Source organism: Dromaius novaehollandiae, chromosome 12 (assembly GCF_036370855.1).
Source record: "Dromaius novaehollandiae isolate bDroNov1 chromosome 12, bDroNov1.hap1, whole genome shotgun sequence".
NCBI classification, from domain to species: domain Eukaryota; kingdom Metazoa; phylum Chordata; class Aves; order Casuariiformes; family Dromaiidae; genus Dromaius; species Dromaius novaehollandiae.
In genome coordinates this window covers 17,156,989-17,182,683 of record NC_088109.1, presented here as the reverse complement: position 1 = coordinate 17,182,683, position 25,695 = coordinate 17,156,989, and the positions used below count along the sequence as shown (strand labels likewise).

Here is a 25,695-nt window from a genome sequence, read left to right as displayed (position 1 = left end):
TATATGTTTTCTAATGGGTGCTTTTAGAGCTTGTTAAATTCTTCAGTAAGGTTGAGTTACTTCTATTTATCTGAGAGCAAGCCTGCTGAGACAGGGCAAGAAAGTAGACATTGGATCTGAATCTTATTCAAATAAGGCTAGTCTTCCTTCCTGGATTAATTGAAGAGGAAGCATGTCTGAGCTCAGTTATGCCTTGCCTCGGTGTTCCCTTAGAGCTGGTTTTCTGATAGGTGTAGTTAACAGGTTAACTAACACCTCTCGATAACTACCTACGTCGCTTCTTGTTTCAGATCTGCTTAGCAGCTATACTGCTGCTCACAGAGAGATTTGTTTTCTGTTAAACAGTGTCTGGGCTGTTCTAGCAGCAAGGACCAGGGTAGGGGAGAACTCCTAGTTTTTCCTGTCTGGGATCTTGCGGTTCCACTTCTAGAGTTATTTGGGTATGTTCAGAGTGTTGCTGGTGTGCTGTCTGCTGGCACCGCATTTAGCTAATGCTCTGGCTCACAGGTACTCAAGCAGGAGAAAAAGATGAGGAAAGTCAGCTCGTTCTTTGTTCTGGCCCGTTTCTAACAAAATGCACATGCTCCCTCCTCCATCCATAAGCGTGGTAGCTTCAGTAAGCAAATCCTTGTTCACTCTTTCCAGCCCTGGCCCTCTAGGTCACAGTCTTGTTTCTGCTCTCTCAGGATTAAACTTGTAATTGCTTTTTGGCCTTTTTAAGTTTTTTCCTACTGACACCTGCACAAAGGGAGCGGGGAAAGCTAAACCAGTGAAATGCCCTAAGCTTTGCAAAAGCACTTTTGCCATGTAAAGTTTGATTATTTTCCACGAGTAACTTCTAGCACTGGCCTTCACAAATGATCCACTGACTTGGTAAGCGGCTTCTGCTGTTTCAGCTACAGGAGTGTATTAAGGAGCTTAAGTGCTTACACCATTTAGCCAGAGAGAGGTGGTTTACTAAATTAATATAAAAACAATCAAGTAGAAGTCAGCAAGTTACTCAGTAGGCTCTCGAAGTAACTCAGGTAACTTTCTGCTGTGTTTTTACAGAATAGAAACAAAGCAGCCAGCCTTCGGGGAAGTTAACTGGCTCAGTACTGTCTCGACAATTGGTTGGGTTTTGGAAAAATCATCACTACCTTTTCCAAAGATGTATGGAGAAACAGGGCAAATTTTTTGGAGGGAAATCAAAATGTTAGTTTCGTAATTTATTATAAGATTTATGATAAGAATATTTTATAGTCTTTGCAGAGATGAAGGTCTAAAATTTTACTGTGGATACAGCTCATATGAAAACAATTCATTTGAGGAGTTCTTCAGGTTTGTATTAAGCCCTTGGACTGACATACCTTGCCTATTTTTACTGCTAAATTAAGCTTCATTTTGACAGCTGACCACCAAGTCAGTCTTTCAGGGACTGTTTTGTTCTTAAAGTGAATTTGATATGGGGAAAATGGTTTATCTGAGAATATTATCCCTTGTAGATTTTTTTTTTTCTTACAAATATCCTTTAACAAGCTTCAGGATTCTTGGGAAGAGTGAATTTTTATTCTCCTGACATTTTTTTTCAGTGTGAAAGTTGTGAAGTGTTGAAAGCCTAGATCTTGCTTGATTAATGTAGCCTTTGAGATTCTCAGCTTCTTGGCAGCGTGTCCCTAAAGATTCTTTTTTTCCTCCAAGATACAGAGGAGTAAACAGGTATATACTTCCCAGGAAGAAATACTTGAAAATAGCAACGGAAATGCACTTTATTCCTAAATTTAAAAAGAAAACTATTCCTGTCCCCCCCCCCCCCCATTCCCCTTTGCTCACACATTTTAGTGGCCTTTTTCCCTGTTAATAGAAGAGGTCTGTTTAAAATAAGCACATATCTGGGAAATAAGATGCCTCTTATCTGAGTAGAGCACTGTCATAGGAAAAGTTTGTGAAGCATGAAGAACGATGAGATGCGCTGATGCTGAAAAGCTGAGAAAAATAGCAGATTTCTTAACTAAGAGGTATTCTAATTGTGCAGATATACCAGAGCTGTGAAGACAATACAAGATTATTACAAAAACTATTTAGTGTAGCAACAGTTGAGTCTCTACTTAGCTTTCTGAATCTGAATTTTTGTCTGTAGACCTTCCTATTTAAAATGGCTTTAAAAGATGAGCCAAACTCTACTGATTCAAAACAATGCCTTTTTGCTTTAAATCAGAAGCAAAATGTCTACCTTTTTGTATTAAAAATAACATTAATAGGATCAAGTAAAAAGACAGTATGTGCATGGTCTCGTTTTGACTCTGCATCTCAGTTTATGAAAGATGCCCTCAAAGTTCTATTTTTCACTTTCTGCACTTGACTGGGAATACTCGTATGCTTAACATTGGACATGTACGATAATATTTGCAAGATTAGTGAGTAAACTGTGCAAAATTTGATCTACTTGTTTATGAATATGCAATAATATTTAGTCTCTAAGCTACAAGTATAAAAGCATAGAGTTACTTGTAAGATTTGTGTGTAATGCTGATGAGGAAATGTGAGTGCTTTGGAATATATTTGTTAAGCCCCTGTAGTGAGCTGTTGATAAAAATAATTCTTACCTATTGTTGCAGGATTAATTCAGCTTGTTAGATACTGTATATCACTGCTATGCTGAAAGTGGAGCAGGTGTGGCTTCTGTTGCACTGATAGCGATATGTCTAGTAAACGTGACTAAGAATTTAATTGTATAGGGCACTGAATTTAATTAGCCAGTTTTTTTTTCTTGGTAGTGTTTTTCTTAAGTATGAAGATTCCGTTTATGTATCTTATCTATGTCCCGAGTTCTCCCAAATTCCTTGTCACTGAAACATAAATTGTTCAAGCATTCCCCCTGAACGGATTAACGTAACTCTCTGCAGAAAAACGTGTTTCAAGATGTCTTGGGTAAACGGAGGATTAGCAACAGAGTTTGAGCCTAGTCCCAAATTTAGGCCTGCTTTGCGCGGCCTGTTTCTGTGTACAGATTTGCAGAGAGCATGTGGTGTCATGGATACCAAAACTGATTTAAAGTCTTTCTATAAGTGCATTTTCAAAGCAGCACCATGTATGTATAAAGAGAAACTTTCAGAATAAAAGCTCTGAATAAACTTGGCACTTGGATTAGGATCTCTGTTAGTTACAGAGAATCTAAGCTGGTTGCCGTGGTTCCTGCCTGACTCCTTTGGGTTGATGCTAACCAATTTTGACTAGGATCTCATTCCTATTCAATACTGTCCATGTCACAAATGGACAGATGATATGTGAGTAGAAGAAGCAGTGGAATCAGTTTGCTATATAGGTATCTTTTAGTGTCCATCTTCATATGATGTGGTGAACAGTTAGCACAAATGATGTAAATTGATTTGCATGTTAAGTAAATGTGCCTTGCATGTTTTGTATCGCTTGACATCAGACTTGTTGTTCTTCTCTGCGTTGTCATACTCGCATTTTTCATAGCAATATATCATATTATTCCAAACTGTGGTGTCTTTGTGTTTTCCTCAACAGACTCCGAATCATGAGCTAGGCTGGCATCCTGTGGTGTTCTCCTGGGTGTTGCACAAGCTGTTAGGCAGGAGACTGTTGGTAGTAGGAGGTTCTCTGATGGTTCTCCTATGTTGCTTGCAAACATCATTTCTGATACAAGGAGGAGGGCACAGGGGCATGTAGTAGGTCTTTAAGATGATTTTTGTCTTCTTTTCTTACAGATTGTTTCCTGTTGCTGGGTAGGTAGTGAGCTTGTTTCAGAGATGGTCCTGCCTGTGCTACAGTTGCAGCACAGGTTTTTTGAACTGTCATGGTCTTGCACAGCTCAGCAGCAGTGTGGGTGGTGTTCTTATTGTAGGGCTGAACTGAAAGGTAAGTTTAAAGGAAGCTGTCCTTTCTTGTCATACTGTTCCAGCTATGCGTAGAATGTAATTATGAATGTATTGATCTTTCAAATGATTTAGTTTTATGCTTTTAAAAACTTTGTCAGTCAGGTATGCTCATGCTTGGCTTTGATTTGCCTTATTACTGTCTGCGTAGACAAAATGACCACTTCTTTTGCTATTAGAATCAGCAGTGCAGCTGCAGAGGAAACTCAGGTAGACATCAAAGAAATGTTTCTTGGTTTGATGTTTGAGCTGTTGTGCCTTTCTTCCTCCTGAGTCAAAATCTTCCTTTGTTTCTGTGAATGTTTTACAAATTAGCCTATATAGTAATGACACTTGCTGCTGAAGGTGTGGATACCTAACTGCAGTTATCCCAGAAGTAGAACTTGTCAATGACACAAGTAAATGAGGAGGCTTTTTGTTTCTGTGAGAAGCTTACAAAGCAGTTAGCACTTTCGGCTGAGTGATGCTTAATTGGTTGAGATTTCAAGATAACATTTGAGAAGTTATTCATAATTGTTTTTCCCCAGTTTTCATATTTTTTCCCTGAGTTTTCTAGCCTTACTGCACTAATGTTTTGAAGTATAAATATGTATGAATGAATGACTTGCTCTTTTTTATGAAGCATTACAAGAAAGAGGGAAGTAGGTTTGTTTAAAAATCAATGAGGTTTTGGAAGGGGGCACTTTGGGCCTTGACTCCAACTGAACTCTAGAATTAAGAGGCTATTATCTATCAGTGTCATAGCTGCCAGTCTTAAAAATAGATTTTTTTTTCTTTTGATATATATTCTTATAGCTATGTCCATGCCAGTCTGTGAGAGCATGGCTTTTTTCCCACCCTTTAGAGACTGATGTCTTTTGTTTGAAGGTATCCTCAGGTGATTCTACTTTCTACAGAGCCTTATGAGGAAAAGAACCTCATAAATCTCTTTTTTGGGCAGGAGGAAGAGGGAATACAGTTTGTTTCTTCTGAGATTTATTTAGCTTCAGTCTAAATGTCACTTTGATATATTCTGGATTGCTTTGCTGAATTGTCAGCATACCCTTTTCTTTCTCAGTATAGGGATGCTAACTTAGTATGAAAGAAGATATTATAAAACCAAGATAGTCAAATCAAGTCTTCATGGCATTCTTTCACTGAAGGCTAATTTTTGCTTACTGTGCACCCAAAGGACTCATTTCTCAGCGACTTGCATGCTTATTATATTGATCAAAGTTGCTCTCTCCATTCGTGTAAGATAGCTAAGCTGTAGTGAACATCTTAGTTTGGCTTTCCACTGTTGGGAAGGTTCTGTAATAGACAACTGCTTTGAAGGATAAAGGGGGGAAATTTGCAGACAGTCTCCAGATGAATATGAAAAGTAGTAGGTTTTAGAGTAGGCTAGTACATTTTCTGTTTCTATCTCAAATTATCTCTGCCCTTGACAATCAATGAAGTTTCCTACCAAACAATTCTGAGAAATCAAAAGCTGTTTTAAGGGTTGGTATGTGGAAATGAAATAATGAAATCGGAAAAACTGTTTTGCAAACTGCATTTCACAGGCTTTGCTGAAGATTAAGTTGTGGCTGATGGATGGGTTCTCTTTTAGCAGAGAGTATGATAAACCCTCCTCTCTTGGTCCCATTCCAGTGTTGGGTAATAATAACATAACTAATTCATCATCTCCCTACAGATTTCCAGTAATCTGTTATTAATGCTTGTATTCAAGTAAATATAACTAAAGATGACAGATGTAAAAACTGTTTCAGTCACATCCCAATGAAGCAGTGAGGTGTGAGAAATGGCTAGGAACTGTAAAGTATAGCCTTTTGCTAAACCTAATGACAGTGTCTAACTTTGATGAAAACACATTATTGTGAATGTCAGTGCACAGAGAATTGTTTAGACAGACTGCAATGATTGCTAAAGAAATATCAAAGCAATAAAATATAGAACAACAGTCTTCCATTGGTTTTGTTATAATTCAAATATGTTATCGCTTGTGCAGTATCATTTCACACAGGGACTCACATTCAGTATGACAGGTGATTTAAGAGGAAGTCATGGTGAAAAAGCTTGCTTTTGCTTTTAGGATATTAACTTAGTATGGATGCTGAAATACTTTATGTATTTAAAATATGGTGGCATGAAGTGGAGGCGCTTCTGAATTATTTAAGCTGTTCTTTTGTGGGTGGAGTTTAGTATGAGGTTTCAGTTGTCACTAATTAAAAGATCTGCTTCTGAACAGAAGTGTTTTGACAGTAACTGTAACTAGCAGAAACACTTTATTAAAGGGAGTGTCATCTTTCTGGGTGTATCCTTCTTGCCTCTAAGCAAACTAAGGAAGGCTGCTTTCTATTGATCACCAATAAATAAAATGCTTATTTATGGATGTTTGCTATTTCTTCAGGATTGTTTCTGTACTCCTATATAAGATCTTAGTGCTGTTATCTAATAAATTGCAATATTTTCAGTAGCATGGTTATTCTATTTTCTCTTTTAAAAAGGAGAGGGTTTTATCCTTTTAAAAAATAGGTCGCTATGTACATGAGTTAGTGGAACTCAGACTTCCACTAAAGGTGAGAGTAAATTGCAAATTGCAGGCAGACTTTAATCTCATTCATCTAAATTATAACTTTCCTATCAAATTTCAATCTAAGATTAGCATAGGGGAGTCAGGCAAGCCCAACTAAAGCCATGATGGAAGTAAGCGTTGAGGCAGTTGCGTTTGCATGTCCTCTGTCTGATCGGTGCTTCTTTCCTGAAGCGGTGAAGCAGGAAAGCTTTGCAGAACGGTCCGCTAATGTGGGCATGTCGGAGACAAGACCATAGGCCTTGTTCTCTGGATGCATTCAGTAGTGCTGGCAGCCTGGGAGTAAAATTTAGTCCCTCCTCACTTGCTGCTTTGGCAAGTGTCACTTGTTCTACTAACGATTATCGTCTTGGTCTTTGTCTCCCTTCTGTTGATCAAAGTGACGTTCAAACTTATAAGGAGAAAGCAGAACTCTAAAATCAAATTCACTGCTCCAGACTGAATGGATTTATTCTGCATATAGTTCATATCAGAAACATGCAGTGTTTATTACAAACTGTTCGTAAATCTTGACAAATTGAATGAGTTATTTTAGGTTTTTGCTTCTAGTAAGTCTTTTTTCCCTTAATATTACATGGCCTATCCTTTCTGAATGCAGCTTAGATCATTGTTACAGCAAGTGAAAATATTACACTAATAACTTGCCTATTCCACTTCAGAAAATGAAATATTTAAATAAACAAAAGAACACTTTAGGATACCAATTTTTTAAATCGTTTTATATAAAAATACATTTTTATATATATCTATATATCATTTTAATGACATACTTTTGTTATTGTTTTTCCTTTTTAAATTTTTTATCAATGTTACTTTCAACATTGTCATTCAGTGATAGGTTTGGGGAAGAGGGAGGGAAACTAATGAGAATTCTGCCAAGCCAATCAAATTCTCTCTTAAGGGGTTAAAAGCAGCAGCTGTGGACTGCTAACTGTGAAATAGTATTGGTGGGAGTTGAGTGAAAGCAAGGTTTCACTATGCTGCTGCTGAGAGACTGAGATGGCTGATGACGATCTAAAGGAGCCTAGTATGTTATTGCTTTGCTGTTTCCTAAGTGAGACTGCTACCTGGATCCTTTGGTTACCTCAACACCCAAAGAAAGCAAGAAGAAACAACTCAAGAAAATTTGTTTATATGGGATTTGATTTAGATGGATGATTTTATAGTATTAACTGTTAAACAGTTCATACCTAAAACATATCTACATGTCACAAAGATGGGATTTCCTGAAAGTCTCTCTTGTTTGGCATCTGCTGTAGTTGTGAAATTGGACAAATGCCTTGAAGGCATAGAGACTAGTGCCATTTCTGTATTGCACAGTACTTTTCCTGTCATTGGGCACAATGTAGACTATTTTGCTTAATCCTGCAGCAGATGAAATATACTGTACTGTAAGATGACATGACAAACTGGAAACTAAATCAGTGCTTTAGTAATGTCTCATAATATGGCATCTATTATAGTAGATGGTTGAATTCCTGTTTCCTATTTAAAAAATATTACAAGAAGCAGTTATTCTTGTGTTTTCCCAGTAACTTATAAATAGGCATCTGGAAAAACAGTTGAGCACCTGTACATAATTGTATTTGCCTGGTATTGCTAACTCTCCTATTTCAGTCTTGCTCAGGCTTCCAAAAAATAGGTTCAGTCTAGGCTCTACCGTGTTAGCATTTTGTGATTCTCCCGTGCTTCCAAAGCTCCATTTACTTGGAGATGTTGGTCGTGGAAAAGGTAATTATATAGCACAGCTTTAGCTGGAAGTGAGAAATTCACAGATAAAGTGATTAAGTTGTGGTTTCTAATTGGGGAATGGGGAGCATCAAGGCTACCACTCCTCCTCTATTCTCCACTTAAAAGCAGCAGTGACATCTAATTCTTCTTTGTAGCTTGGATAAGTGCTAATGGTTTTCTTCCTTTGCAAGAGGGCACCTGCCTCACTTGCAGTTTATTTTAACTGGGGGCTAAATAAAAAATAGGGGAAGATTAACACCTAAACAGAGACTAGGGGAGATAATAAACTTTGAGTGCTTTATTGGCCACCTTATTTTCTGAATTTATGGACAATTAATGAAAGTAAGGCTGAATGCTTGACTTGTGACATGTTCTTCCAGCAGTGGATGTATGTTTTGAAAAAAAGGAAGGATTTGTCTGGGAAGCATTATATGGACAAAGTCAACTCAACTGCACAACGCTGCAGCACAGCTGCCTGTATTCCACTTTTCTAATCCTTGCAGAGAACAGCCTGTGCATCTTTAGCATCTGTTACTTGTCTGTTAAAATGGTTCACAGAAATGCAGTTACCTTAAATTCTCCACTTGAAAATTCATACTTGGAGAAATACCTGCTCTTATTTCTGTGTGACCACAAAATTATGTGTAGATCCTGTGCACTCAGATTGGGTTATGGTGATCACTAATCTTGCAACATTGGGTCTTTGCTGTTGTAAACTTTTGCGTTTAGGTGTGAAACAGTCCTAGCCAGTGCTGAGCACAGCAACCAGCAGTCTGAACAGCAGAGATTATTAAGAACATGAAACTTTGATCAGCATTTCTCTTCTCTGCTTCCTCTGTGAATATTTTGATGTTGTGTCCTTATATCTATATGGTGTGTGTATATATATATATGTATGTATTATATATAATGTATAATATATATTATTTCCAAAATCATGGTCTTTATTGACAGCTACTTCTGTTGACTGTCAACTGGTAACAGAAGGTTCATTGTAAATACCAAGCCAACTTTTTGCTCTGCTATTTTACAAAATCTTCCTCATTCTCATATTTTATTTGTATTAAAAAAAACTTGAAGTCTGGCTCCTGGTGATAAGGTCAGAAGTGATTGCTATCGCATAAAGGCAGAGTTCGAATGCTGTTGAAGGGAGCCAGAAAAAGAGCTTGTGTAACGAAAGAACAGATTATGCTTATAAAGGAGAATGAAGGAGACTGGACAAGTTCTTAGGATGAAAGAAAAAATATTTTTAAGATAGATCTAGTGACAGAGGAGGGAGCTAGGTGAAGGGAAGCTGTAGAAAATGAGAAAGTGGGGAAAACTGGAAACAAGAAAAGTTAAGGAATGTGGAGGAAGTTCTAGGTTCAAGGCATATATTGGAAGCTACAGGAGAGATGCATTTGATGTAGGAGATGTGGTAATAGATGGAGAAGTGCAGGGATGAGAATATACTCCTTTTATTTCTGATGTATAGCTTGCACTTGCACTCATTATCACTGGACCTTTAGTCTTTGGAAAACAAACTTTCTTTAAAAGAAAAATTCACAAGTAGCTTATTTTCTGCAAGTAATAACATGGCTAGTAAGTAAGCTGCCAAAAATGTGCTGAGCTTAATTTTCCCACTGATTTCATTTTCCATAATGGAATGAGAAGGATTGTCTTCCATAAAAACTGCTTGTCGTCCTTTAAAGAATGTATTGTTTTTGTCATTGCTGGTGATCATGACCTATGGCACTTGCAACTTGGGCTTTTCATAAATGTGGTTCATTGGCAGAGTTAAATGTTCTGATGTTTGTAAGAAGTAGGATGGTATCAGACAAGCAGACTAATTTGAAGGGTGACTTAAGTACAGCATACTACAGACTTTTCATAATGCAAAGGAGGTGTTTTCTGGACAAAAACATCAGATTTTTCAGTTGAACAGAAATATTTCATTTTGGAAGCCTGAATCATTTGTTGTGTTAACATTTTGTGCTTTCTTCTATGCAAGCTCTCTGCCTAAATTGTGATTACAGTTTTAGTTCAGAAATGGTCCGTAATGAAGCCTGCTCAGCATAATAGTAGGAAGGCTAAAATGCAACTCCTTGGCTGCAATTCAGAAAAACAAACTGAGTTTGGTTTAAACTGCAGCAACTGGTATTTGTAATGAAGTATTACACAGATGTAAATACAGGCTACAACAGATAAATTATAAGCGAATTAAGGTTTTCTGCAAATTGTTACTGAATTGTCACATGATGATGTTGGAGCAGTCCAGAGGAATATAGTATGTGTTTGTGCCTTGTTCAGTGATCATGTGCAAGCAATGGCAAGTATTGCTGAGGCTATTTGTTGCTACGACCGGGTTAAGTTTATGGTCTGTATATAGCTTTCATTTAAGATATTGAAGTTGAGGATTGCATTTGTCACGCTTAATCTGTATTTTTTTTGTTTGCAAGCAAGACTTTAAGAACAGCTATCACTTAGACTACTTTGACTCTTTTATGGTACTGTTTCCTGAAAATAAACCAAATGTAGCTACTGTGTCCTGGATATTAACCTTATACCTTTCTGTACACCAAGCAGCTTTGTGTTTTCGTACTGTACTTCAGTAGTGCTTGCAAATCTGTTGACTTCTTGGGTCTCTTGTCTCCCAAGTAATACTTACTGCTCTTATCTTCAAAGAACTTTACAAAAAGAAAAATCAAGAGCTTTTTTACATGTGTCACTTCCTTACTGCCTGCGCAGAGGTGCCACAGGGCCCGCGAGTCCCTTGAGGATTAAGCCCATCTCTCGATGTGGAGGCAAGAAATAAGATTCTTAAGTTTTGTTGATTTGCAATACTAAATACAGCTAGTTATGTTTACACCTTTGTTAATCCTTTCCACTTTTGGTGGACGTTGTGGGTTATAATGCTGTTGTTGATATTGATTTGCCCTCCTAGGAAATGTCCTAGGTGTTACCTGACTTACTGATGCCTGAGACCAGCACTGCACTTCATTATATTTCCTATGCTGCATATACTGTTTTTGCTGGGGGAAAGGAAGAACCAAGCCTGGTTGTTTATATTTCACTTTTACTTTTAAAGTAAATATCAGGAAAATAACTAATATTCCACTGAAAAGCTAATGTTTTATGGTAAACTTGAGATGTGTGTATTGCAAATAAAATATTTTTCTTTTATGGAATAATCCAAAAAGGGAAAGTAAGGAGAACTCCTTACTAGTGTTGTATCTGGAAGGGCTTTATTCTCTTTTTGTGGGTCATGAGTGAGTGAAGGAGGAGATATCCATAGGGATATCTTAGAGAGTTTATTTTTAATTAAAAATGGATAGGCTTCTTTCTGACTCACTGGTTTTTAATCCTGCTACCTATATTCTACATGGGATATATAACACCATCTTGTAAATAATCAATCATGCTATAAGTCTAGATGGAGATTGCTGTCCCTGCTGAGTTGGCTGCATAAAATATGGGACTGTTGAGTCTTTTTGGGGTGGAACCCCAAACTCTGCAATGCTGAGAGCAACTGGCAAAATGTTTGGTTGATTCTGAGATAAAGCAGCAATGTTCTGTGCACATATTTTACCAGATGGGAAGAATCAAACACTTGCATGTTAACTGTAACAGGTGACAGGAGTGTTCTTGCTACAGAGTTTGTGTACTGATCCCTCCAAGAGTGATGGAAGATTGCATAGTCAGGTCTGCTTTAAGGAAAAGAACTACAGAAGGTAGAAGAAGGGTAAAGGTGATCAAAAGCAACTGGAGATTAGGGAAGAGAAAAGACTGGTGGAAATATCAAGCAAGAGGTCAGGCCAAGAGGAAATTAGAGGTGTGCACTGGAGAAACGTGCCTGCTGTGGGACAGGAGAGACTGATTTTGATTGTGGTACTTAAGTTGTATGACTGGTAACAAAATTTGCTCTAGTATGCATTATGAACTAAAGGCAAACTTTATTTTGAAAACAAAGATATGCTAGTAATAGTTTTGCAGTCAAAACTGTTTCACAAGTCTTCCTTAAAAATGACTTTCACACTCCTATAGAACCACAGTCTAACAGTAACTGATGTGCATCACTTTCTGCAACACAAGACCTTAGTCACCTATCTTTTGATTCAGTATTTACTGCTTGGTACGAAGTACACAGAGCAGTATGATTAAATGCTGAGAGGCACATCACTGGATTTACTTAAATGATTGGTGGTAATATTAATGAATTTTCTATATGAAATTATATTTTTAGGTCTCACTGTAGGATTGCAATTTATCCATTTTATCTAATGGTTGAACTAAAGTTTTGCTGATGGTCAATATTGACATTCAACACCCTGTCTGTGCTTGTTTATTGCTTCATATTTTAGGGATGCTGCTGTCTTTTTATTCCAGTTCTTATTCTGTTAATTATGGCAAAGTTGTAGCTTCATGAAATTATATTTAATGAACCAGTGTTCCTGCTGATAGCACTGCTATAATTGGATCTGGAATTTCTGTTAAAAGGTGTGATTCTTTTTTTTGATTAATATCTCTGTCTTATAGCTTATTTGGCTTGAAATTTGCTTAACAAGATTTCATCCTAAATGTAAACTTGCTGAAAAGGTTGACTTGTCATGGTTTTTCAATGGAGATAAGACATGCAGCTTTCTGAAGAAAGCTTTGTAAAAAGCTTTCACTTTTTTGGAAAGCTTTACGGGAACAAGGGCTTTAGTTTTCTTTGATTACTTAAAAAAAATAGTTATTGTAGCTTAGTGGAAGAAACAAAATCTGGTATCGTATTTTGATTACTTTGTTTTTTGCTATGCAGAAATGTTTTCCTCAATTGGGAGACCTTGAGAAACAATTAAAAGGATTAGCATGATGTTAATGAAGACTTAGCTGGTTGATGTTGGCATGGTTCCTTTTGTCTTCTGAAAAAACAAGGTAGGTCAAGCAGGGCACATCTGCCTAGCTTCAGAAGAGTCAGGTTTGGCATGTCTTGCTCACTGCTTGGTTTCCTCAGCGGAGGACTCTGTAGCACTGAAAGAGCTGGAGAAGAAAGCTGGGTGGGTAGCGTGACCAAGTCGGTCAGCAAGAAAGCAGAGATGAGTGAGGCTAGAGAGAGGGCATGCAGCAGATGGATTTTGCGTGCGTCTGATGTGGAAGAGCATGCTAAGGCAATACTTATTTCTTATTTCCTACACTCTGGGATAGAGTTTCAGCAGTGGAGAGCTGTCCCATTACAAAAGGCATGCATGTTCTTAAAATACATTTTTTCTGTGGCATATATTGCAGTAACTGTGAAGGTCCAACCCCTCTGCTGCTAAAAACTCCTTTAGTTTGACTTGTGCCTGTTTTCCACTCAAGTACATGGGGAAACTAAAGTCATGTGCTCCTCTGTGCTTGCAGTAGGTGAAGAGCAGTTGTTGCAATGTGGCTTTAAAGTATTTTATGGATCCAAATAAGGTGTTAATTTCTGTTTAGTAGTAAGAAGAGAAAATAGCGCTGACCAACCTCTTGTTGGTGCTCTAGGTACAATTCTTACCATGTAACGTGAAAGTAAAGAAAGAAAAACTAACAAAAGGCAAGCAGCAGCGTGAATGGGTATATTTAAAATTACTGTTTTGAACTAGTATAACTTGTCTGTCTTCAACAGATATAGTTGCTTAATTTCTTCTACTGTACTTAAAATCTTTGTGCTTCTCCAATGCCTTTTAAAAATCTCATTTACAGCAGTTTTAAAATGACATATTCTGAAATCTTTGACTTTTATTGGCACCAGTAAGACTTTAATGGCTGTTGGCTTCTGAAAGTATATTTGATTTTAACATTACATATTACATTTTAGAAGAACATTTATGGAGTGAAAAGAATACTCTGACTTCCTCCCTCCCCATAATTAATAATTTTGTCATGTGCTTTCGCTGTGCCTCTTCAGTAACCATGACTCACCTTAATACCAGTGTTTGACATTAGAAGCCTCTCCAGAGAGGAGGAAAATCATTCAGAAATGAGCTGGATAAAGGTTATTAAACCAACACTTAAGATTCTAGTCCTGCACATTTTCCTTTACCCCCCTAATTAAATGCCAAGAACAGCAATGTGGAATTTTCAGTATATACATAGGCTGAATACACCTTCATCAGAGGGAAAGGCACCTACAGGGAGCCGAAATTTTATTCCCAGTCACGTCCTCTTGCTTATATATTTGGAATGCTGTTTAAAAAAGAGAGAAAAGGGCTGGGGAGGGATCTTGGGGTCTGAGTCTCCAAAAACTACATGATGAAGTACATATGTGATTTTTTTTTTTTTTAACTTTCTTGTATGAGTCAGGTTTTTCTCAGCTTAAGTAGTCTTATCGACTTCAGCGGTACTATTTGTGTAAGTAAAGGCAAACTGCAAGAGTAAAGTTTGTATGGTTGGGTCGATACTGTGTATATACATCACTGCTTATAAACCTCTCATTTGTCCTCTCCCAGAACATTACAGGGCTAACCTGAATATCAATATGAATACGTGGAACAGCTTATTTGCTCTTTAAATTGAGTTGTGTTAATAAAAAAAACAAAAATAACAAATACCCTCAAAATTCTGTTTTACTTTCGACAGCTGATTTCTTTCTATTTCTGAAGCTTCTACAAATCATGTAGATTGGAAAAAAATTCATTTTTAATTAATAGAATTTAGTGTACTTAGTCACTTTTTTTTACAGGTAGGAGATACTAGTGTCTGCAAAGCAGTGATAATTTGTGGTGTTACTGTTCTGACTTTCAGTGCATGACCCTGATGAGGTCAGGTCCTTTCAATTAGCAAGATGGTGTTAAATCCCATGCTATTATGCTCTTGTTGCTAGGCTTTGCTGCTGATTAACAGAATGTTACATAGGTTTGTCATTAAAGTCTAATTTCTTCAATAAAAATTTAATGCGAACTTCTTTTCCTAATTCATAAAATTATCTACATCTTTTTCTAATCTGTTTTTCCAACCTTGTGTGTCAAATTAATACTTCATAAAAGTATAAAAGGTCTTTGGTCTCTTGTTTGTGTTGATTTTTTTCAGTGAACTTTGCATAATATTTTATTAAATGGTTTTAACTCTCATGAGTGGTAAACAGGTAATTCAACTTAGCAGTGTACAGGTGCTATTTTTGATATTTAGTGCTTGCTGGAAGATTTCCAAATAATTATAGCATCTGTAAAAGCTTTAGAGTCCCCAAAGTGCTATAAAACTGTGCTGGTAGTTGTCCAGGATAACTAATGCTTTCCTTTTTAGTGAGAAAACCAGGCTATCTTGTAACAACCAAGGATTGATCAGTTAAAGGGAGGTCACTGTATGCTGGGGCTATTTTGGTCTACTTCATTCTGTGGTAGTGCAAAGAAAAAAGTATTTTTCTTATTAAACCTTAGTAAGTGGTGAATGTTCTACTGTAAGTAGAACCATGTTTGACAATGAATGATTTGTTCTCTAGTACCCATTTTAACTCTCCAAATATATGCTTTATTTAAGGAGAAGTTTTCTTAAAATGTCTGCTTTGGTGCTCTCTTAATGACATTTTCTAATTAAAAAAAACAGTAACAATCTGGCAAGTCCACAAAATAAACACTACCTGGCTCCATGGTGGCTCCTATCTGAAAGCTGTGGCTGTTGAACATCTTTTATAGTCGTGTTCCTGTTATGCTTTTTCTGTGATCTTCATCCTTGCATTTCACTCTAGTTTCTTGACCTGCTTCCTCTACTGTCACCTCTTCTTGTAGTCCCATGCCCTACACTTTGCTTTGTTCTCTCCCATCGTTCCCATGTCAGCCTTGCCCCTGTCTTATCTCCATTATTTTTGTCTCCCTCTGTCAATCCCTCACCATCAAATTCTTCTGACAGTCTGTTAGTTCCTTGTCTTGTTGTTCATAACACTGTTGCTAAAAGGAAAAGAAGTTAAGGAGAAGGATTCCAATTTGAATAATGGGAAGTATCTGCACAGGCGTGCTATTATGGGAAGGAGAATAAAAACAGGTAACAATGCAAGAGCTGTTGTGTTGAGTCTAGACCTAATGGACCATTACCAAGAGGAATATATTAGTGTTTCCAGTCTCAAAGACATGGCAGAAATAAGTAAACTGATCAAAAAGATATTCCTGAATATCTTGACAGTGGAATTTGGATGGGAGTGGGTTTAATTAGCAGTCACTGGGAAGGAGGAGGAAGAATTCAAGTCACATGCGAGGTTCTTCATTGTTGGGTTCTTAGCAAATTCTTCTCTGCCAGTAAGTCAGAGTAAAGTAAGTCAGGAAGGAAACTTAACTATTACTTATCTTGAAGGGTCAGAGTTGCTAAAGTTTTTGATCTGTTTTGTCTGACTGAATTCTGTTCTGTGCATCTGTAAATCCTTTTGATGCAGAACTAGGAAAGTGATGCATGCATTTTAGGAGAAGAACAAGATAATACTGTTCCAACAAGGATCATAGGAGACATAATGCTATTAACAAGCACATCTCTTAATGTAGAAGTGCAGCTGTTGTGCAGTTCTTCTCGTACAAATTTGTGTGGATACTGTAACTACCTTTTCTAAAAGGGAGCGTAACAAGACAATGAGTACTGTGGATCTGAGGGCAAGAAGAACATACAGTAAGTACAGCAGGAAACTGTTTCTATGCATGAATTTTCTCTGTACAAATCCCACTAACCAGTTTGTTTAAGGGTAATCTTGGCCCATTGAAATCAATGGCAGTCACAGATTATATGTAATTCAATCAAAGGTATTCTTTTATGTAAAATTAGCCTTTTCCCAAAGGCCATTTGAGTTTGTTCTGCAGCCTTGTACTGGCTCTGCTGTGCCCTAAAAAAATGCATCAATTTTTAGGGTCCTCTATCTTCTTTTCTTTTAATACCTCCTGTATCTCACTTCCTGTTGAGATGCTAGTACTGTCTTTGCTAACTTCTGTCCTGCACTTTCTAATAGTATCCCTTTAACCTAACCAATTACCCAGTTGGGGAGTTATCAGAAGAAATGGATATTAGTCATTTGGTGTAAATCTCTTTGCAAGGCTGTAGAAATCTGTTTCCCTTAATGCAACACAAATCAAACAAAAGACTGATTTGCACTTGGCTCCGAGCACCTTCTCTGGTTGCCTCTTAGCCTGAAAAACCCTCTCAATTAACTACTGTCACTGTTGCCTCCCACACTCATTCTGATTATGGTCTTGATTTTTTTTGTCTCTGCTTCATCAGTGTGTTCTTTCATTTCTTTCAAATAGAAATTTTTGAACCTGGTTCCATGAACAGGAGGTATAGTCAGACCTAGTGACATTCCCAAGAAATACCTGTATGAGAGTGGCTCCTTTGTGCTCCTGAGGTGAAGGTGAGAATTATGGGTGGTGATGACTTTGTTGCTCCTGTCAGCTCTTACATCCACTAGTTTTAGTGAAACTTAAGCTATTGTATAGAATTGAGTTTACTATTAAGCACCCTTTCTAGTTTCTGTCATGCTGCCCTTTACATTTAGGAGGTGCTCCCCTTAAATGTATTGGTAGCTACTTGATTATTGGTCTTCAAATTTGTATTCACATCTCTAACTGTGAAGTCCCTGAGAACATGATGCTAGGTAGGCATCAGCTGTGCTAATGCCTGGACACTAGATAGGCATCAGCTGTGCTAATGCCTGTCTGCTGCAATTATCTTATTTCACTGGTTTTTATTGAACTTACCTGCTTCTTGCTGTCTCTTGACTTAGCTATTCTGTTTTGTTCAATGCTTACAAAGAATTGGACTTGGTAAGTTCACTCCATAATAAGGCTTATGATATTACAAATAATAATGTCACACTAAGGTCAAATTTTAGCCAAAATGAGAATCTTAAATTGATAGATGTTCGTATTAGAAGGTTGCTTTCAAGGGGCATGAAAAACAATGCTGGGTGGGGGAAAAAAAGTGAATTGTGAAGATCTGGATTTTCTGTTTATTTTTTTCCATAGGCATAGTATATAAAATAGTATTTATTTTAGTTTAAGGTTAGTCTGACAGTATTTGATAATAAGCATCTGAAATACCAGGGATCAACAATAAATCACACTTTAATTGGATCAGTCAGAACAAGAGATGCATTTTGTTAAACCAGGCTGTTAATATGTGCTTTTTCTTTACATGTATATGTAACCAGTGCTACCTTTGCCTTCTTTATGGGTGATCTTTCAATTAAAAACTTTTTAAGCAGGAACATAAAATGGGCCAAAAAAAAAAAAAAATACTAGGAGGCATGTTTTTACTTTTTAGTTTCCTAGTTTAACAGCTATGAATGCAAAAATGCAAATTCTATTTTGTTAGGTAAGTATAAAGACTTTGAGTTTTAAAGAAGGTTTCTCTGTGTCTTCATTTTAAGAATAAATATCTAGGTTTGTTTTCTTTTGGAAAAGATCATGATGTAATCCTAATTTTTCAAATCATTTATTTTGAAACACCTTACCCAAATGTAGTTACAATGTTCTATCATTACCTCACTGTTCTTTAGTGTAGCGTGGAAGGTGCAGCATTACTACTCTTCTCTGTCTCTAAATTCATGTCATATGCTTAAAGATGACTAATGATGCACAAGAAATAAGGGTATCAGTTTTAAAACTTAATGCTATTGATATGTGCCTTACTTCAATGAGTCTCTTTTTCATACTATTCCGCTTTTTCTGGTCGAATGAAGAGAAGACTGCTACAACTGCAGTGTCTTCATTATTGATATCTCAGGAGTGTTTCAATTCAGTAAAAAGGGGCAAAATTGAGAAACAACTTTTAAAAATTTAATTTACCTAATTTAAAATTTGAGTAGGACTCAGAATCCACAACTAATACTTATATTGATGCACCAGTATGTGCACTTGTGTTCGTAATTTGTTTCTGATTTTGCATGCAAAATGTGTAGCGTGTCTCTTAATACCTATCTGCTTCCTACTAGATATTTGCAGGCTTAACAAAAGGTGTTTAACTGCAAGCTAAGCCTATCTGGATTGCAATAAAGTAGCATTTGTTATAAGAAAATGTTACTCTTTGATAATGTAGAAAGAGCTCGGAACTGATAAGAAAATTGGTAGTTTTATAGATATCTTATATGCCCCCCTCATCTATTTTATAATGAAATATGAGGGTATGGAACAGTTCTCAGAGCTGCACTTTCAGTGTTGCACCCAGTATGTGACTAGAAGAAGGACAAAGGGTGCCATTTTACATAATGTAAGAATAAATGTAAGAAAAGAGGTCATAAACCTGCTTACAAAACATGGGTGATCAAGTGATATGTATACTTTCAAAAGAAAAAGAAGGTAGAGAGGTACCAAAAAAAGTTTTCATTTTAAGGTTATCTAAGTGGTTCATGGAGGAGCTGGGACACAAATCTAAGGAGACTTGGGGAAAATACAGAAATTAGTATCTGGAAGGGGGAAAAAATGCTAATTGATTTACCTGATGGTTCTTGTCGACCCAGTTTTGACTGCCTCAGATCTTTTTTTGGCTGTCATGTGCTCTGTTTCAGGGGGAATGGAGGAGAGTTCCTGCTAATACAGTTGAAGTATAAGTAGAAGGTTGTGGAACAGCAGGAACATCTGGTTTTTGAGTTTCAATATGGGCTTTCTGTTCACTTGATGCAGTTTTCAGTCTTAGTCTGGAACTTGATTGTTAAAGTCTGATTTTCATCTTGTATCTCTGTCAGATGATGCGATTGGAAATCGCATGCTGCTTGAAGTCCAGGCAAGGGCCTCCTTCTGTAGAACTGGTTCCCTGTCATGGCCCTGGAGAGCCAACATCTAGAAACATTTTGGAGAAAAATCATTTGATTAATCCTTTTTTAAATTGTTTTGCATCTTGGTTTTCCATGACTGATGTTGTAACTCATCTGTTGTGATAACTGCTGTATTGACACTATATGCAAAAATACTTATTTTCCATTTCTGTGCATATCCCAGATATTTTCTGTCTATGTTAAATTCACTGTATGTGCTACATCTTCCAAGCTAACCATCAGGTGTAAATACTACATGTACTTTCTTTCATATAATAGATTAAGACATAGAGGTGAATCAGTTATACACTTGAGCAATAATTCATAAACCAGCACTGAAGCATTTTTATAAATGAGATCCTGTTCTTAAGTTTATTGTCAAACATAGTGTTAATTATGCATTGGGTACTTGTCTCTACTACTACTATGCAGTAGTAATGTTAAATCAATAGACAGTCTGGACAAGGTACAGTGTCATATTTACATAATTAGTGTGCAGTTGCTCTAAGCTTTTTTGCAAAGGAAACCTGTGGTATTAATGAAGGTCTGCTCTGGTCATGTACTGAACACTTTACTCTTCTACAATTTTTATTCCCTTATCCCCCCCCTTTTTCTTATTTGGAAGCTAGCGTGGCTGGAAAGGTGCCAAAGTGTTCTTTATGAAGCCATTTGCAAATGCCTTGCCATGAATTTGCCAGCAGGGGATGAATAGCGGTGCAGCTGGCAGTCTTCCTATCCCCTCCAAGGCTACTGTTGCTATTTCATTTATGATAGTCTTAGGCAACAGCGTTCTGTTTCGCAGTTCCTATTTTCCATCTTACAATGCAATAAACTCCAATTTGGTTACAAAACTGCAGTGTTCCATTAAAACCAGCTATTGTGACTGTTACTTAAATCCATTTTGGCAAAAGCAGAAAATTAATTCAATTTCTAAAACAAGTACATCCCTACCACCCTGTCTCATTATTTTTTCAGTGGGCATTTGAGAGATTCATTTTAAGTTTTAGGAATCTTCCTCCAGTACTCCTACTGGTTTTGGTGGAGTTGAAGCACTGTGAGGCTCCCTGTGGAGCAGGGATGTAGGTGAAGTCCTAGCAATGCCAGGCAACAGGAGTGTGAGCTGGGTATGGCAGCAATTAGTTATAAGACCTTTAACTGTAATACTAGTAAAAATTAGTTGCAGTGCTGTATAGTGCGCGTGGAGACCTCTGTTACTTAAAACTCTTCTGTAATTTTTGGAGGAGGAACTTGGTTTATAACTTCTTGTAATAGGAGGCCAGGCACCAGAATTGTTAGCATTTTCTGCGCTTATCTGTTGTAGTAAGTCTGATTCTGTTCTATACATTTGCCTGATTTCCAGGAAGAGATCTATAAATTAACATGTTCTTCATAGCCAGTCAGCACATGCACAGATGAGAATTGCTGGTTGTTTTGGATCAGCTTTTAACATGTCTAACATCCCTGTACTGAGTATAGGGAGTCACAGTTTAGCGTTGGAGAGGTTCATTTTTCTGTCCAGGAGGAGGAAGGCTCTGTTTCAGTTTGAATAGTTATTTGCAATAGGAAAGAGATGTGCACCCCCCCCCCCCTTTTTTTGGTTGGAATATTAATAAAAAAAACTTAGAAAAAGTCAAAGATGTAGTTATTTCTAAATTTTCTAATTGTAGACTAGAGAGAAAACTTCCTTAAATTGTGACTGTAGGTGTAACTGTTGCTGTGATAAAAGGAGTGGAGTTGTTGCTTTTATTAGTTTGACAAGTCAAGTAATTGAACAAAGATGAGTTAATTTTTTATTCTTTGAGTATCATTTGTTGAATATTCTCTTTCATGACAATGATATTACTACTACAATCTGTTGTACTAATTCAGTTCTCTGACGTTGCTTTATATTTGCCACATTTTTTATTGTAAGAAATTTTATAACAATAATAACTAAAAGTCCCATTTCTAATCTTGGATAAAAACTTAAAGATGGAAATGTAGGTAATGGGAAATCTAGGAATATATATGATCTATAAAATCACAGAAGCTGTGTGGTATACTGCTTTTCATGTCAATGTCTCATCTGTAATAGGGCATCTGATACTTAGGGATGGTGTGTGCTCGCAGGCGATGTTTGTGGGAGGGATGTCTCCAGGGACGCTTTGCAGCCATCCGCTGGGTTCTGCGGGAGGGAGCCTGGCGCTGAGCGGTGCTGGACAGACAAGTCTCGCCGAGGCCAGTGGGAACCGCAACCATTTGTCAAGCGTGGCGGCTCAGGTGGTGAGGTGGAAATATTCCTGAAAACTTTCTGGTTCAAGTTCATCGAATGGCAGAGTAGACAAAAATGCAGTCCCCAAATCTTTGCTTTGTGTGTATTGTAGCTTTAGCATTTGGATGAGAGGGCCATGCAATAAAGATGTTCGGACTATAGCTGGTTGCTGGAAATAAGGTAAAAGCTTTGTATTTATACTGTAGTGGTTGCCAAAAAGTACTGAGTACAATGTTTTGCATTTTACAGATTACTTAAGTAACACATTCTCAAGAAGTCAAGCTCCAAGGGGCTGCGAGGTGTAAATACGTAAGCTTTGACATTTTATTTACTTACCTTCTGATTTTTGAGCACTAAGCCTGCTCAGTTTCCTGTGGAAGCAAGGAGATGAAAAGGAGCCTTTCTTTTTTTTAAAGGATGGAAATACTTTTAAAACATTTTGTAGATTCAGCATTTAAGAAAAGTAACGAGTTCTGCATCCTACTGTACAGCTGTGAGTGCACATCCTGCAATGTTGTGAAGTGTTTCTGAAGTCTTTGTAAGGATGGTGCTAAAAATAGGCTATACTGTTTTTGTCTTCACATTTGCCTTTATCACTCAAATAAGAGTTCCTCTAAAGTATCTATTGGTGTGCCGCCTCAGAGTTTAATGATGACTTTCATCCAGTATGAGCTGTCAGTAGGTCAGAGATGCCTGGTATCCTGGATGGAGTTATGAAATTTCCAGAATTTATTACCCTATTAAAATTCATTTTAAATGTCAAAGTTTCTAATTTGTACAAGGAAACTTAATTTAGGAGCATCTTCAATGTAATGCATGCTTGTCTCCTTAAGGCTGAAGTACCAGATTAAAATACAAGCCCTTTGCAGGATATTATACTTGATTATTTCTGTGTTGGGATTTAGGTAGTTTGCAGAGGTAGGTATTAGAAAAATAACTCTGTAGTCTTTTATGACTTTTATGCTAAAATCTTAGAGAGGAAGTGTATCTAATTTTAGCCAAAAATACAGATTTTGAAAGGGAGACAAACATTTTCAGCAAAGCCCAGCTGCCATTTTTTCTTTGAAGATGATTTTGTGCTTTACTGTTGCCTGAATGACTCATTGCATGCTTTGACACATTTTCTATTCGTTCTGTAGTAGCATGTTAATTTAATACTTCTGACTTGGAGTGGTGGCCTGCCTGCCCTGTTCCTCTGCCTCCCCGCGGGTGTGGCAGGTCCTGGCTCCTCTTCTGTCCCAGGCGTCCCTAGCCAGATGGCTCCAGCTCCAGCTGCCACCAAATGTGTTACAGCAGGGAGGGTATTAAAGAGCAAATCAATGGCCAGATGAGATCGTCAGTAGTCCAAGGCTAAACTTTCCTAGGTGATGAGGTGACTGGCAGATAACGATCAAAGGAAATACTGTTTTTCTAAACGCTTTCAGAGTGATTGTGTTTGAAGCTGGATCCACAAATGTGCCGTTGATCAGCTGCATGTAAAGCCTCGTCACAGCCTCAAGCTGGAACTTTGATATAGATTTTTCCTTTTAATAAAGAAATGTGTCATTAAAGATACTATCAGATAACATAGGTTTTAGTTCGTTGTTCTCTGATAAATTCTTTGCATGGGAATATGAGATTAACAGCAGAGGAAATAAAGTAAGAGAAAGATAAGTTAGTTCAGCGATAAGGACTGGGGAGAGTAATCAGGAAGTACTCTGCCAGTTTGAGAAAAGTGTAAATGTTACTTCACAAAAAATAATAATAGTGATGCTTATAGCTAGTATCACTCATGGTGCTCTGCTCAGTTTGGAGGGTAGCTAATGTGGAGCTAAAGAGTGTCTGTGAGACAAATACAATGTATAATGCATCTGTCTCATAAAAATTCAGGTAGTATCATTTGGTATCATGCAATAATTACTTTTCGACAGGAAGCTTAAGCAGCACAGGGCAAAAATAATTGTAGGTGGCTTTTACATCAGAGAAGTAATTTTGTGTGAAACGAATCTCTTAGCCATTGATATATCTGCATCATATATAAAAGTTTTAGTTGTAAACATTCATCAGATTCCCCTTGTTACTATAACTTTGTCAGTCCATGCTTACAAGTTTATGCCCTCACAGCTCATGTTACAGGCAATGTTTTCAAAGATGTTGGCCTGCATCTCTAAATGATTATTGCTGTACTTGTGGGCCTTCAGTAGCTGTGCCTGAACCCATTAATCTATATTAGATGCTAGAAGTTGCAATTGGATGTCAAAACTGTTGATAAAACAGATCTAAATCCCTTGTAAGAAGGGAATGGCATTAACTGTAACAAGAATTTAGATTTAATCATCAGGTTCTCATGACTTGAGCTTCAAAAGCTTTGATTACATCATACTTTATTTAGAATTTAAGTCACTGATTTATTCAGCCACTTGAATGTTAGCCTTCGGTTGAATATGTTCCTGTTTGAGCAAGTGTTTAAAAAAATACCAGTCTTAACTCATTCCTTGTGACCCCACAGTAAAGAGATTTTTTTATTCTACAATTTGAAGAATGTGAACCACCTTAAATTTAGGAATTGATCTAAGAGGAGTTAATATTGGGAAACTGAATGCCTTTCAAAGGCTCCAAGTGTAGGTTTGAAGACAGTTAATTTCAGAATGGTAGATCTCAGCAGGTGTGCAGCATTTATAACAGATTTCATCCTCACTATGAGCCCATAGTATATAGATAAATCTGGAAATACTATTGAGAAAAATCCCAGCACAAATCAATAGCAATTTAGCTGTGATGCCAAATCAGTTATGATCTGCAGATCATAGTTCATCAATGAATGCTTTACATATGCATTGTCATTTCTTTATATATTGATTAGTCTTAATACTTCTAGTTATTAGTGTTACTATTATTAGTCTGACAGTACCACCTAGCGAACGTGGCTGTTGTCATAAGATGTAGTGTTATGCTCTGCCTGTACATATAACACGTCCTGTCCATAATACTAAAAGCAGGACAAAATATCTCCCTTTCGCAGAAGGAACGCTTAACATGACTTCTTATCTTAGCTTTGAGGCAGAACCACACAATTCATGCTGGAACCTGTGCTGCCACAACTACATTGCCACTAGTACTCCCATTAGTTACTGTGAGGCCATTTGGATTATGATTATGTTTAAGCTGGAAAAACATTCTGGCTTTTAGCTGTAGACATACTCTATTACAATATGCTTCAACCACCTTCTGTTATTAAAGGTGGGGGAAATCTTCTAAGTTCATGGGGTTTTTTTCTACCCTCCATTCAAAGCAGCCGATGTGCTTGGATAGTTAAGCCTTGCTTTAGCAGGAAGTGCCTGTATTCGGCTTTTCTTGTATTATGCTCCAAAAGAAACTTGAGTGGGGAGATCAACAGCTTAGTGCAGAAGAAATAAAATCTGGTCTTGTATGTGCTAGGGAGGTCCTGTGGTTGCAGTATCTTGTACTTCCGTCTTCCTGTGCTTCTTTCTGATGTTTCTTTGCCACTGAATTTGTGTGTGAATACAGTTGCTCCTCTCCGTTCAGGCCCAGAGGTCCCTCCTGTAGATGTGAGCTG

At 37.3% G+C, this 25,695-nt stretch overlaps 1 protein-coding gene across 9 annotated transcripts in view; it reads left to right on the top strand.

Moving 5' to 3' along the window:
- The window catches only part of FHIT (fragile histidine triad diadenosine triphosphatase), a 728,666-nt gene that overhangs the window by 183,016 nt on the left and 519,955 nt on the right, over positions 1-25,695 (top strand). For 2 of the 9 annotated variants that reach the window (XM_064519111.1, XM_064519109.1), the window contains one exon: positions 22,389-22,448. The exons of 6 other annotated variants lie outside the window; for them this stretch is intronic. The gene's annotated coding sequence lies outside the window, so the exon portion shown is untranslated. Of the gene's footprint in view, positions 1-12,964; positions 13,081-22,388; positions 22,449-25,695 lie in introns of all 9 variants that reach the window. One more of the 9 variants, XM_064519107.1, reaches the window with a different exon arrangement.